The sequence below is a fragment of the Vipera ursinii genome (genome assembly GCF_947247035.1).
Source record: "Vipera ursinii genome assembly, chromosome: W".
In the NCBI taxonomy this organism is placed as follows: Eukaryota; Metazoa; Chordata; class Lepidosauria; order Squamata; family Viperidae; genus Vipera; species Vipera ursinii.
Window position 1 is genome coordinate 42,973,341 of NC_139522.1, and position 12,742 is coordinate 42,986,082.

The 12,742-nt window shown below is 53.5% G+C and overlaps 1 protein-coding gene across 1 annotated transcript in view; it reads right to left on the reverse strand.

Moving 5' to 3' along the window:
* Positions 1-12,742, reverse strand: part of LOC310648260 (serine/threonine-protein kinase tousled-like 2) — a 294,352-nt gene that overhangs the window by 50,929 nt on the left and 230,681 nt on the right. The window lies entirely within an intron of this gene.

Sequence of the window (12,742 nt, forward strand, 5' to 3'; positions counted from 1 at the left end):
CATACAAAATTAAAATCAGTTAAAACTATTAATTAAATTACAGTCCCTGAAGTTAAACTAAAACCCAATTAAATTAAATTAAATTAAAACCCCTCAGTCTGGGCCGAACAGCTTGAAGAACCAGGTTTTCAAGTCCCGGCGAAATGAGTGAAGTTCGGGGGCAGTCCTCAGTTCCATGGGAAGTTGGTTCCATAGGGCCGGCGCACCCACAGGGAATGCCCTTCCCCTGGGAATAACTCGCTGGCATTCCTTAACCGGCGGTACCCTGAGAAGGCCTTCCTTGTGGGAGCGCGCAGGATGATGGGAAGTTGATGCCGGCAGCAGGTGTTCCCTTAGATAATCCGGACCCAAGCCATTTAGGGCTTTATAGGTCATTACCAGCACCTTGAATCTCACCCAGAGGGCAACCGGAAGCCAATGCAGCTCACGGAGAAGAGGTATTAAACGGGAGTATCGGGAAACTCCCATAACAACTCGCGCGGCTGCATTCTGCACCAGTTGAAGCCTCCGAGTGGTCCTCAAGGGCAGCCCCATGTAGAGAGCGTTGCAGTAGTCTAGCCGGGAGGTCACGAGCACATGGGTGACTGTGCATAGGGCATCTCGGTCCAGATAGGGCCGCAACTGGCGCACCAGACGAAGCTGGGCAAAAGCCCCCCTGGTCACGGCTCCTATATGGTCTTCAAAATTGAGCCGCGAATCCAAGAGGACGCCCAAGTTGCGAGCCCTATCGACGGGGGGGGTAACACCTCACCCCCCCATCATTAATGATGGAACGGCCTGGATAACCCGAGATGTCGGCATGCACAGCCACTCAGTCTTGGCAGGATTGAGACAAAGCCTGTTTCTCCCCATCCAAACCCGGACCGCCTCCAGGCAACGGGACATCACGGCGAGGGCATCACTGGGTTGGTTCGGGGTGGAAAGAAAAAGTTGGGTATCATCAGCGTACTGATGATACCCCACCCCGAAACCACGAATGAGCTCGCCCAGCGGTTTCATGTATATGTTGAACAGGAGGGGAGAGAGGACCGACCCCTGAGGGACTCCACAAACGAGAGACCTCGGGGCGAACCTCTGCCCTCCCGTCAACACCAACTGCGAGCGACCCAGGAGGTAGGAGGAGAACCACCGTAAAACAGTGCCTCCCACTCCCAACCCCCTGAGATGCCGCAGTAAGATACCATGGTCGATGGTATCGAAAGCCGCTGAGAGGTCTAAAAGGACTAGGACAGAGGAACATCCCCTGTCCCGAGCCCGCCAGAGATCATTCACCAGTGTGACCAATGCCATCTCCGTGCTGTACCCGGGCCTGAAACCCGATTGGTATGGGTCAAGATAATCAGTTTCCTCCAGGAACAGAGGAAGCTGATGCGCCACCACACTCTCAACAACCTTCGCCAAGAAGCGAAGGTTGGAGACTGGACGGTAGTTATTTAAAACAGCCGGGTCCAGGGCAGGCTTCTTGAGGAGGGGTCTCACCACCGCCTGCTTCAAGGTGGCGGGAAAGACACCCTCCTTCAAGGAAGCAGTTATTACTGCCTGGAACCAGCCTCGTGTCTCCTCCCGAGCCGCATAAACCAATCAGGAGGGGCACGGGTCCAGTAAACAAGTGGTGGAGCTCAGTCTCCTCATGATCCTGTCCACGTCATCGGGGGAAATGGGGTCGAACTCAGTCCAGATAACATGCTCAAGACCGCTCGATTCCTCCATGTCAGACTCTGCCCAGTCAGAGTCCAAACCGGTCCGGATCTGAGCGATTTTATCCACCAGATGATGACTAAACTCCTCAGCCTGCCCATGTAAGGGTTCCTCCCTCGTCTCCTGATCAAGGAGAGAGCGAGTCACCCTAAACAGGGCGGATGGGCGATTATCTGTGGACGCGATGAGGGCAGTGAAGTAATTAGACTTCGCCATCCTCATCGCAGCGAGGTAAGACCTTGTGAAGGCTCTTAGCCGCAATCGGTCAGATTCAGACCGGGTGGCCCTCCAACAGCTCTCTAGACCCCGTCTCCGACGCTTCATCTCCCAGAGCTCCACAGAAAACCATGGGGCCCAACGGGATCTGTGCCGGGTCTGGGGTCGCAAGGGTACAACACGGTCGAGTGCCTCGGTGGCCGCCCTTTCCCAGGCATCCACCAATGCATCGACCGGGCTGTGAGTGAGGGAGATAGGTAAAGACCCAAGCACCATCTGGAACCGTTCTGGGTCCATTAGGCACCTGTGACGGAACCACCTGGTCGGTTCCACAGCCCGGCGGCGGGGGGTGACATAGCGGAAGACCAGCCGCAGGAGATAATGATCGGACCATGACAGGGGGACAATAGTTGGCAAGCCCCCTCTCAAATCATCCAACCATTGCCCAGATAGAAAAAGCAGGTCGAGAGTGTGACCTGCCCCATGAGTCGGTCCCTGAATTACTTGGGTCAGGTCCATGGCCGTCATGGAAGCCATGAACTCCCGAGCTAACTCTGATGACTCTCCCAGGGAAGGCAGGTTGAAGTCGCCCAGAACTATGAGTCTGGGAAACTCCACCGTCAACCCTGAGAGGGTGTCGAGCAGCTCGGGCAGGGCCGTTGCCACACAGCTGGGCACCAGGTATGTTAGCAACAAGCCCAACTGAGCCCGAGGGCCACATCTCATGAGGAGGGACTCACTCCCGCCTATCTGGACAACTGTGGTCTCCCGCGGACATAAGGTCTCCTGTATAACCAGCGCCACCCCACTGCTCCTGCCCTGAGCCCGAGGCTGGTGTAGCACATAGAAACCCGGAGGGCACAATTCAACCAGAGGGACACCGCCCTCTGGGCCCAACCAGGTTTCCGTAGTGCATGCCAGATCCACGTGTTCCTCCTCGATCAATTCCCGGACGAGGGGAGCCTTGTTCACAATGGATCTGGCATTAAAATACACAAGTCTGAGCTCAGGGTCCTGGTCCCCCTCCCCCCCGGATAAAAGGGTACTAACCGGAGGGTCGGAACACGCCACCGCTCGAAGACAGCGGGGCGTGGTCCCAGATATTGATATGGCCCTCCGTGTAACCGCCTGCTGCCATTCCCAATCGTCGTGGGGATTTGCAACCCCACCCCAATACCAACAGAATCAAAAGCCCATGCCCCCAACCCCATCTCACCGGGAACTATTGTAGGCCCAGACTTACAGCCGGTTGATGAAATACACCCCAATTCCCTCCCCTCCCTCCCATTCCCCCCCTAACCCTTTAAAACAACCGGCTAAAAAACATACCAGGGGCCTCTTAATGCATTTCCACCAGAGGCCCCTATCTAAGCCCAGCCACCTCTCGGGGTCCCAACAATTGGGCCTGTCCTTAAGGGAAGTAAGTGACATGGCGACAGGTCGTATCCAGGAGGGAGGAGCCCCCTGGGTTGCTAGAATATTGAATACGGGCCATAACATAATAAAAACTGCATAGGGCAATAAACCAAATGAACAATTAGATGACTATGATGATAGTTAAGAGCCTTGGTGGAGCAGTGGGCTAATGCCTCCTTAAGTAACACCAGCTGCCTGCAATTAGTGCAGGTTCGCATCCCACCAGGCTCAAGGTTGACTCAGCCTTCCATCCTTCCGAGGTAGGTAAAATGAGGACCCAGATTGTTGGGGGCAATTAAGCTGACTTTGTAATAATGTCGCTTGGGGTGTGTGTGAAAGCCCTAATAAGCAGGCATATACATAGAATGAAGGCTACTGCTAAGCTTGTAAGCCGCCCTGAGTCTTCGGAGAAGGGCGGGATAGAAATGGAATTACAATTTTTAAAAAAATGATGTTATAGGGCCAGGATATATATCTCAGTCCACCAAATCAGTTCAACTCGGCTCTCACTCGAGTCAACCAGGTGGAGCAACCGCAGCCACTCTCTCACCGCCGCTGAGGGAAGCCCACCTAGGGTGGACTGAGTCCAGAGTGCCAGGGAAACCCATCCCACTGATCTCTCACATCAGCGGGTGGTTGATGAACAATCCAGACCGCACTCTCACCACGGCCTGATCCCGGTACCATATCAACTGGCAATAGGAAGCCTTAGGAGTAGGGACAAATGTTCATATTCCACGCTGCTCCAACCAACCGGCCGTTAAAAAGGCAGTCCTTCATGCCAAAAACAGTATACGTCAGCCAATCTAGGGGGCTCGAACCAGGGCCCCCCCAACCGAACAGAGCACTAGGGCCACGCCACGGAAAGTCCACAAGCCATCAAGCCATCAAGCCATCTTCAGCAGAAAGCGCCCGGTAGCAGTCCAGACAACAAGGGCACATCTCAGCTGGTATTTGGCACAGCAGGCCGTCCAAAACGGAGAAGGGGTCTCCACGCCACCAAAAAGGGCGCCCACCCCCTGTTCATATCTCCGCAGAGCCAAAAGCGTCCAGCAATCGTACCAGCCGCAAAGCCATTCTCCGGCCGATCTTCGGGCCAGGAGGCCTCCCAAAAGAAAAGGAGCCTCAGCACAGCTAAACACGGCGCCCATCTGTTATCGATGGAAGCGGCAGCGATCCGAACGACACGGCCACGCCTCGGCCGATCTTCAGGCTGAGAAGCCTTCCAGGAAGAGAAGGGAGCCCACCTGCTGTTTGTAAAAAATGGCAGCGCTCCGAGCAGCACGACCCCACCTTGGCCGATCTTTGGGCCGGGAGGCCTTCCAGGAGGAAAAGGAAGCCCCCCTGGTGTTCTTAGAAATGGCAGCGTTCCGAATGGTCCTTAGATGTGCAGCAAGTGCTGCCAGGACCTTTGTGAATGCTCTGGGGACCGATGATAGGCCGAATGCTAGAGCTCTGTACTGAAAATGGTGGCCTGTGTAGCAGAACCTGAGGAATTTCCGGTGTCTGGGAAGGATGGGAATGTGTAGGTAGGCCTCCGTCAGGTCGATGGAGATCAGGAGGTCCCCCTGTTCTGTTCCCCCCCCGAGGTACAAACAGACAGACAAGCATGCACGACTAGCAAGGATTAATTGCTCTGGATGAAGTAATTTGCTGTCCGATAAAGCCTTGGCAGCAAACTACAAGCAGTCTGCCAAAATAAACTCGTTACCTCAAGCGTCTGCTGAAATGAGATAACGTCCAAACAAACAGTCCAGAGATACAGAAATACAGAAACGTTTTCAAGAAGCCAGACCAGGGTCTCACACAGGTAGAAAATCCAACAGAGTTCCGAAGACGTGACCAGAAGTTGTTTGAATTATTGTTCGTCACAAAGTCCTGAGAGCAGCCACACCCCCTTTTGTACCTTGTGGGGTGTGGCTCAGTGACTCAGCTAATCCTTGGCCCTCCTACTCTTCTTATGCTGCTGTAAACGCTTGGCTCTGCGTCGTTCTCGGGGATCCAGCCATGATTCATCTTTGTCACTCTCCATCTGCTGCAGCTGCTCGGGCTTGTTCCCAGCCTGGCTAATTACAGGCTGCTCCTGTTGGCCTTCAGATGGAGACGGAAGCCTTGCCAGAAAGGAGGGCCCCGGAGAGGGAGACCTTGCCAGAGGGGAGGGTCCCAGAGAGGGAGGCCTTGCCAGTTCCTCCCCATCATCCTCAGAGTCCTCTTCCTCGGGTAGGACAGGCTCGGGGGTCGGGGACACAACACTATCCCCCAATGCAGGGTATTCCACCCCCCCGGACTACAAGACCTCTATATCAGGGCTTTTCAACTGGTGGTACGTGTACCACCTGTGGTACTTTGCCACGTGGCAGGTGGTACACGACTGGTAGCCCAGTGTAGCAGGGGAGGGGAAAGAGCTGAAGGGAGCCAAGCCTGAGGGAGAGGCAGCTGAAGTTGCAGGACAGTCTGGGCTCAGCAGATGCCCCAGGAGCTGGCAGGGCTCCAGCTGATTGGCTCCAGCTGATTGGTGCTTCCAGAAGCACCACGGAGCTGTAGGTGAACTGAAGAAAAAGGGGGGGGAGCAGATGAGAGACTATAAAAGAAGGTGGTTTGGGCAGGAAATGGAAAAAAAAAGACAACAGGGAAAGAGAAGGAGAGGTCAGCCAGCAGGGAGGAAACAGGGACAGAGAAGCAGCAGCTGTTGCTGGAAAAAAAGGTCCCATGGTTCATTTTCTCCAGCCAGGATAATGAAAACAGCGCTGATGAAATGAAAAGCCGGCATATCAGAAAGGAGGTAGGTTTATTTAGTTCTGGATCAGCTGGCAGCTTGATTGTGTTACCATAAGGTTTTTTGTACAGTTTTTACAGCGTTTTGTAATTCAGAGGCTCCTTTGTGTGCTTTGGTTATTGGAATATTTTAGTCTGTATTTTAAGCTAGCAATGAGTCCAAAGTGTTGACTTCTGTTGGTTTAATCCTTTTAAAGAAATGTAATTAGTTTTACCCCCTTATCTTGAATCTGTCTATGGCAGGCATGTCCAAAGTCCGGCCCGCGGGCCATTTGCGGCCCGCGGGGCGGTTTAATACGGCCCTCAACAGCTCTCGCTGCTGTATGTAAATGTGGCCCTCCCACGGCCCTCCCTTCTGATTGAGGGCCGCCCCTTCGGGAGCTGCTCCCGCCTCCCCCGCCGAGGGGCCGCCCCAGGAAGTGCAGGCCGGCCCAGCTGCCGCCCCCACCCCGCCAGCCAGGCTCCGGGGCTCCACGCGGCTTCCTCCTCCTCCTCCTCCTCCTCCTCCGCCAGGCCTGCTCGGGGCCCGGGGCGGCTCCAGTGCGCCGGGGAAGCGCGCGGAGAGCAGATTGCGCCCTCATCCCGGCCGGAGCGCAGCCCAGAGGAGGAGCCACTGGGCCAGGCATGCCCTGAGTGGCCGGGGGTCTCCGGTCGGGCCATGCGGCGCTGTGGGCGAGGCGGGGGTGGCCGGCGGGGGTGTCGGCCTGCCCGCCCGTCCCGCTGAGCACCTTCCCTGCGCGCCGCGGCTGCCCATGGCGGCGGCTCCGGCTCCGGCGGTGCTGGGGCTCCCGGGCGCGGGGGCTCCGGCGGTGCTGGGCTGGCCGCTCTGGTACCACAAGGACCTGAGCCGGGCGGCGGCCCAGGAGCTGCTGGCGTGGGCCGGGCGGGCCGGCAGCTTCCTGGTGCGCGACAGCGAGAGCGTGGCCGGCGCCTTCACCCTCTGCGTGCTGTGAGTCCGGGGACCCGCGGGCGCCGCCTTGGGGACAGGCTGTGGGAGGGAGGGAGGGAGGGGAGGGGAGGGGGCCAGGGCGCGCCGGCAGAAGACTCCCCCCCCAAGGCTGGGCATTCCGTGGCGGCGGCCCCGGAGCCTGGAGCGGGGTCTGTCCAAGCCTCCGATTTCTTTCTTTCTTTCTTTCTTTCTTTCTTTCTTTCTTTCTTTCTTTCTTTCTTTCTTTCTTTCTTTCTTTCTTTCTTTCTCTCTCTCTTTTCTCTTTCTTCTTCCTCTCTCCTGCCTCCATTCTCTCTTCTTCCTTCCTTCCTTCCTTCTCTCTTTCTCCTTCCCTCCCTCCCCCCATTCGTCCTTTCTCCTCCCTGTCTCCTTCCCTCCCTTTCTCCTCCCCTCCCCCTCTCAGCCCTGCCTGGCGCTGGAGTCCCGGGGGTGACCTTCCACCATGGAATCCGAGACGACTTTTTCGGCTGCAGAAATGTCAGCCTCCCGGTGACTCCCCTCCCCCTTCTAGTGGCTTTCCCGACTCCGGCCGCGCCGATCTGCCGCTCCTCCGGTGGGTTGAAGGGCCGGCTGCCTGGCCGAACCGCCGCGCTCCTTCCCCTCGCCCCGGGCTTGGCGCGGCGTCTGTGCCAGTGCAGCGAGGCTGACGGTGCGCGCCTGGCCTGGCTGAGCGCGTGGCGGTTCGGCCAGGCAGGAAAAGGTGCAGGAAGCGGCCGCCGCCTGGTAACAGCGCCCGGGCTCACAACGTGGAGGCGGCGAGCAAGCGCGCACTCAGGGCGAGGCGGCCGCGGTCCAGTGAGGGAAGAGCGCCGAGGGAGTGGCCGGCCGGGCTGTGCTGCTGCCGAGCAAAGCTCGGCCGGGGCGCCCGCTCTGCTCTGCCTGGCGCCAGCTCAGAGACTCCGCCCGCCAGGCCCTTCTCCCGCTCAGCCAGGCCAGGCGCGCACCGTCAGCCTCGCTACACCGCCTCCACGTTGTGAGCCCGGGCGCCGTTACCAGGCGGCGGTCGCTTCCCGCACCTTTTCCTGCCTGACCGAACCGCCGCGCTCCTCCCCCCCGCCCCGGGCTTGGCGCAGCGTCTGTGCCGGTGCAGCGAGGCTGACGGTGCGTGCCTGGCCTGGCTGAGCGGGAGAAGGGCCTGGCGGGCGGAGTCTCTGAGCTGGCGCCAGGCAGAGCAGAGCGGGCACCCCGGCCGAGCTTTGCTCGGCAGCAGCGCAGCCCGGCCAGCCACTCCCTCGGCGCTCTTCTCTCACCGGACCGCGGCCGCCTCGCCCTGAGCGCGTGCTTGCTCGTCGCCTCCACATTGAGAGCCCGGGCGCCGTTAACAGGCGGCGGCCGCTTCCCACACCTTTTCCTGTCTGGCCGAACCGCCACGTTCCTCCCCCCGCCGCGGGCTTGGCGCAGCGTCTGTGCCGGTGCAGCGAGGGCGCGCCTTCTTTGCCGCCGGAGCTGCCCCGGCTTCGAAGCCCTCTGGCTCCCCTGGGCGAAGGCGACGTCCAGGGAAGGGCGGGTGTGTCTGTGTGTGTGTGTGTGTGTGTGTGCACGTGCGCGCATTCTGTGTTTCACAGCCATTTTATGGGCTGGGATGTGGGGAGCTGGACAGGGGTAGGTAGGGCCCTGGCCTAGCAGAATTTGTGAAGTGGTGGAAGTGTGTGAGCTGTTACCAGAGAGTCTGACCTTGTCAAAGCAAATAACATTTGCCAACATTTGCCTGGCTCGTAACACTATAGCACGGAGAATTGAATTGAATCAGTTTCACCCTTCACATTAGTGCAGGTAAGTTTTTTTAAAAATTTATTTAAAATACATTGTGAAAACTCAGCTGTCAGTTGATCTTATGTTATAAAATGAAAAGTATGCCATTTGCAATTAACTTGGCATAAAATAATTCATTTGCATTTAATTGTAATTGTTCAAAGAATGTTCGGAAAAATGTTCGGCCCTCCAGCATGTTCACTTCATCCAATCTGGCCCTCTTTGAAAAAAGTTTGGACACCCCTGGTCTATGGCTTTTAGAAAGTTTTCTTTGAAGGTAAACAGGTTTAATTTTAAAGCTAAAGCTTTTTCCGCAATTACAGGAGCCTTTCATTGTGGGAGTGCAACATTGTGACACGTGACACCCCTGAGGCAGCTTAAAGAAAAAAAAACACCTCAGAGTTTATGTGTTTATTTTGTGAGCCTCTCTTGCTTTGGACTTGATACCTATGTCTTTAAGGGTACAGGGAAGGGATTGGGGGGCCATTCCTATTACACCAGCATGGCTGCATAAAGAACTCTGATAAATTGAAAGATAAAAAGGACAAGTATAGAAAGTGGAAAGAGGGGCACATAACTAAGTCAGTATATCAGTAAATAGCCCTAGCTTGCAAAGATGAAGTGAGGAAAGCTAAGGCTCATGATGAACTAAGGCTTGCGACCAAAGTCAAAAATAACAAAAAAAGCTTCTTTCAACATGTAAAAAACAAGAAAAAAGTGAAGGAAATGATTCCGTCCATTAGTGGGGGAAAGTGGCAAGAAGGTGACAAGCAATAGGGAGAAAGCAGAACTATTTAACTCATTTTTTGCATCTGTCTTTACACAAAGGGAAAAAATAGACCAACCTATCAAAAATAGTGCCATAAAAACAGAATAGAAACACAAGTTAAGATAGGCAAGAAAATGGTAAGTGAGCAACTGTCCAGCCTAGATGAGTTCAAATCACCAGGACCAGATGGATTACACCCCAAGGTTCTCAAGGAACTGGCAGATGTGATCTCAGAACCATTGAACTATATTTTTCAAAGATCCTGGAGCACTGGGGAACTGCCAGAGGACTGGAAAAGAGCTGATGTCATCCCCATCTTCAAAAAAGGAAAAAAATGGATCCAGGAAATTACAGACCTATCAGCCTGACCTCAATACCTGGGAAGATTCTGGCAATGATAATCAAACAATGAATCAGTGAACACCTAGAGGCAAACAAAGTCATTACTAAAAGCCAAATGTGGGTTTGTCAAAAACAGATCATGCCAGACAAATCTTACTGCATTCTTTGACCAAGTGACAAAATTAGTGGATCAGAGGAATGCTGTGGATATAATTTACTTGGACTTCAGTAAGGCATTGGATAAAGTAGATCACAACCTACTACTTGATAAGATAGAAAAATGTGGGTTAGACAGCATCACCACCAGATGGATTCGTAGCTGGCTGACCGGCCGTACTCAGCGTGTGGTCCTCAATGGAACTGCATCTACATGGAGGGAAGTGTGTAGTGGGGTGCCACAGGGCTCTGTTCTGGGCCCAGTAAAAAAGATGTTGAGACTCGAGAAAGAGTACAGAGAAGAGCAACAAAGATGATTAGGGGACTGGAGGCTAAATCGTATAAGGAACGGTTGCTGATTTTTACATTAATTATGTGCCAGACTCCAAGTACTTAATGCCAGATGTGCTCTCTCACAATCCAGAATATTCGCTTGTTCAACAGACTACAACACCAACAACAATTCTACAACCTTCACATTTCTAAGCTTCAACAATCATCACCAAACACTGAGAGGTTGGGAGCTGCCCAACTGCACCAGGACTTAATCACCAGGATAAAGACTCAGCAACAACTACTATAGATCGCTTCTCATGGGCCATGACAGATGACCTCAAGGAGAGCCCAGCAGGTACTGTACCCCCATTCGTGATGCAGGGAGGAGCCCTGAAACACAGGCAGAATAGTGGTTCACCCCCATGCAGGGAAGAGGTATTGCAGCTTTGCCATGACAAAGAGCAGGTCATGGGGGTGTGTTAAAAACTCTGCACAGAAACTTCAGAGATTTTTGGTGGCCTGAGATGGCAGCAGACATCAAGAAATACATGGCCTCTTGCCACACATGTAGTAGAGCTCAACCCCTCCATCAGAAGCCTGCAGGGCTTTTGCAGCCACTGCCAACAAACCCCGCCCCCATGGAATACATTCTCTCTGGATTTCATCACTGATTTATCCCCTGTGCAGGGCTTCACTAACATTTTGGTGGTGGTAAGATCTTTTCACCAAGATAGCTCATTTCATATCCTGCAAGGGATTACCCAATGCCAAAGACACAGCCCAACTTTTTTTAGACCACATCTTTCACTACCATGGCATGGTCTCAGCACTCATTTCAGACAGAGGTGCACAGTTCCAATTTAGGTTTTGGAAAGCACTTTTCCAGCTCCTAAATGTCCTCAGCCCACCACCCTGCCTCAAATGGAGAAGCTGAGAAGACGAATCAGCTCCTCCAACAGTACCTTAGGTGCTACTGCACCTACAGCCAAGACAACTGGCCATTGTTACTGCCACTCACAGAATATTCTTACAAAAATTCACGGCACTCACTGACTTCAATGACACCATTTCAAGCCATGAATGGCACACACCTTAAACTGTTGCCAGACCACCCTGTGTTGGACTCAACAGTCCCAGGGTGGTTGACCTCTTACATGAGCAACTTGCTGAACAAGACCTTTTGAAACAGCAGCTCAAGCAAGCAAAACAGGCTTACAAAAAGGCAGCAGATCCCCATTGGTGAGAATGACCTCCCATAGCAGTAGGAGACAAAGTTTGGCTCTCTACCAAGTTCTTAGCCACTTCAACACCTTCCAGGAAGCTAGCAACTAAATTTGTGGGACCATTCAAAGTTCTCTGACAAATCAACCCTGTAGCCTTTCACCTCCAATTACCCCCATAAATGAAGGTGCATCCAGCATTTCACTGAGCGTTACTCTCCAAAGAAGATCCGTCAAGCACAATACGATCCCAGCACCACCTTCCACTACCAGTCATACTGGAGGGAGATCTACACCTGAAGGAATCAAGATGCCCTATGGCAGGGGTCCCCAACCCCCGGTCTGTGGACTGGCAACAGTCTGCAGCATGACAGAAACCAGGCCATGCAAACAAGCGAAGCCCCATGTCCCCTCCGGTCAAAACCTCTCTCCACGGAACTGGTCCCTGGTGCCCCAAAGGTTGGGGGCTGCTGCCCTATGGAAATAACTGTCAATGCTTGAAACATTGACATATTTTTGCACTGACAATGTAAGAGACAGCCTGTTACTTTAATTGCTTCGCTTTGGGGGGAAACATCAACCGGATGTTTTGAGAAGATAAGAAAAGCCCGTGTACAGAATGGGAAGTGAAACTTCTTATGTAAAACTAATTGGATAATGTGATTTATGACATGTAGATAAGGTCGGAGATTGTGTGTGTTATGATGGGTTTGGGGTGAGGAGATTTCAGATTCTGGCATCCCTCCATGAGTGCCAATGTTTCATTTCATTATTAAGACTTTTTAGATAAACAATGCCTGCATTTTGTTTGAACTGTCTCATTTATCGGAACCATGACATCAACATCAAGAGTCTGGATAAAGACGATTACTACAAACACCTGGGCATTCTTCAAGCTGACAACATCAAGCACATTGAAGTCAAGAAGAAGGTTAGAGAAGTGAATACATCAGAAGAGTGAAGATGATCTTAAAGTCCAAACTCAGTGGAGGAAATACCATCAAGGCAATGAACACCTGGGCAATTCCAGTTATTAGACAGCTGGAATAGTGGACTGGACTCAAGCACAACTAAAAACCCTGGATAGAAAGGCCAGAAAATAATGGCAATGAATCATGCCCTTCATCACTGCAGCAATGTTGACAGACTGTACTTACCAAGGAAAATAGTTGG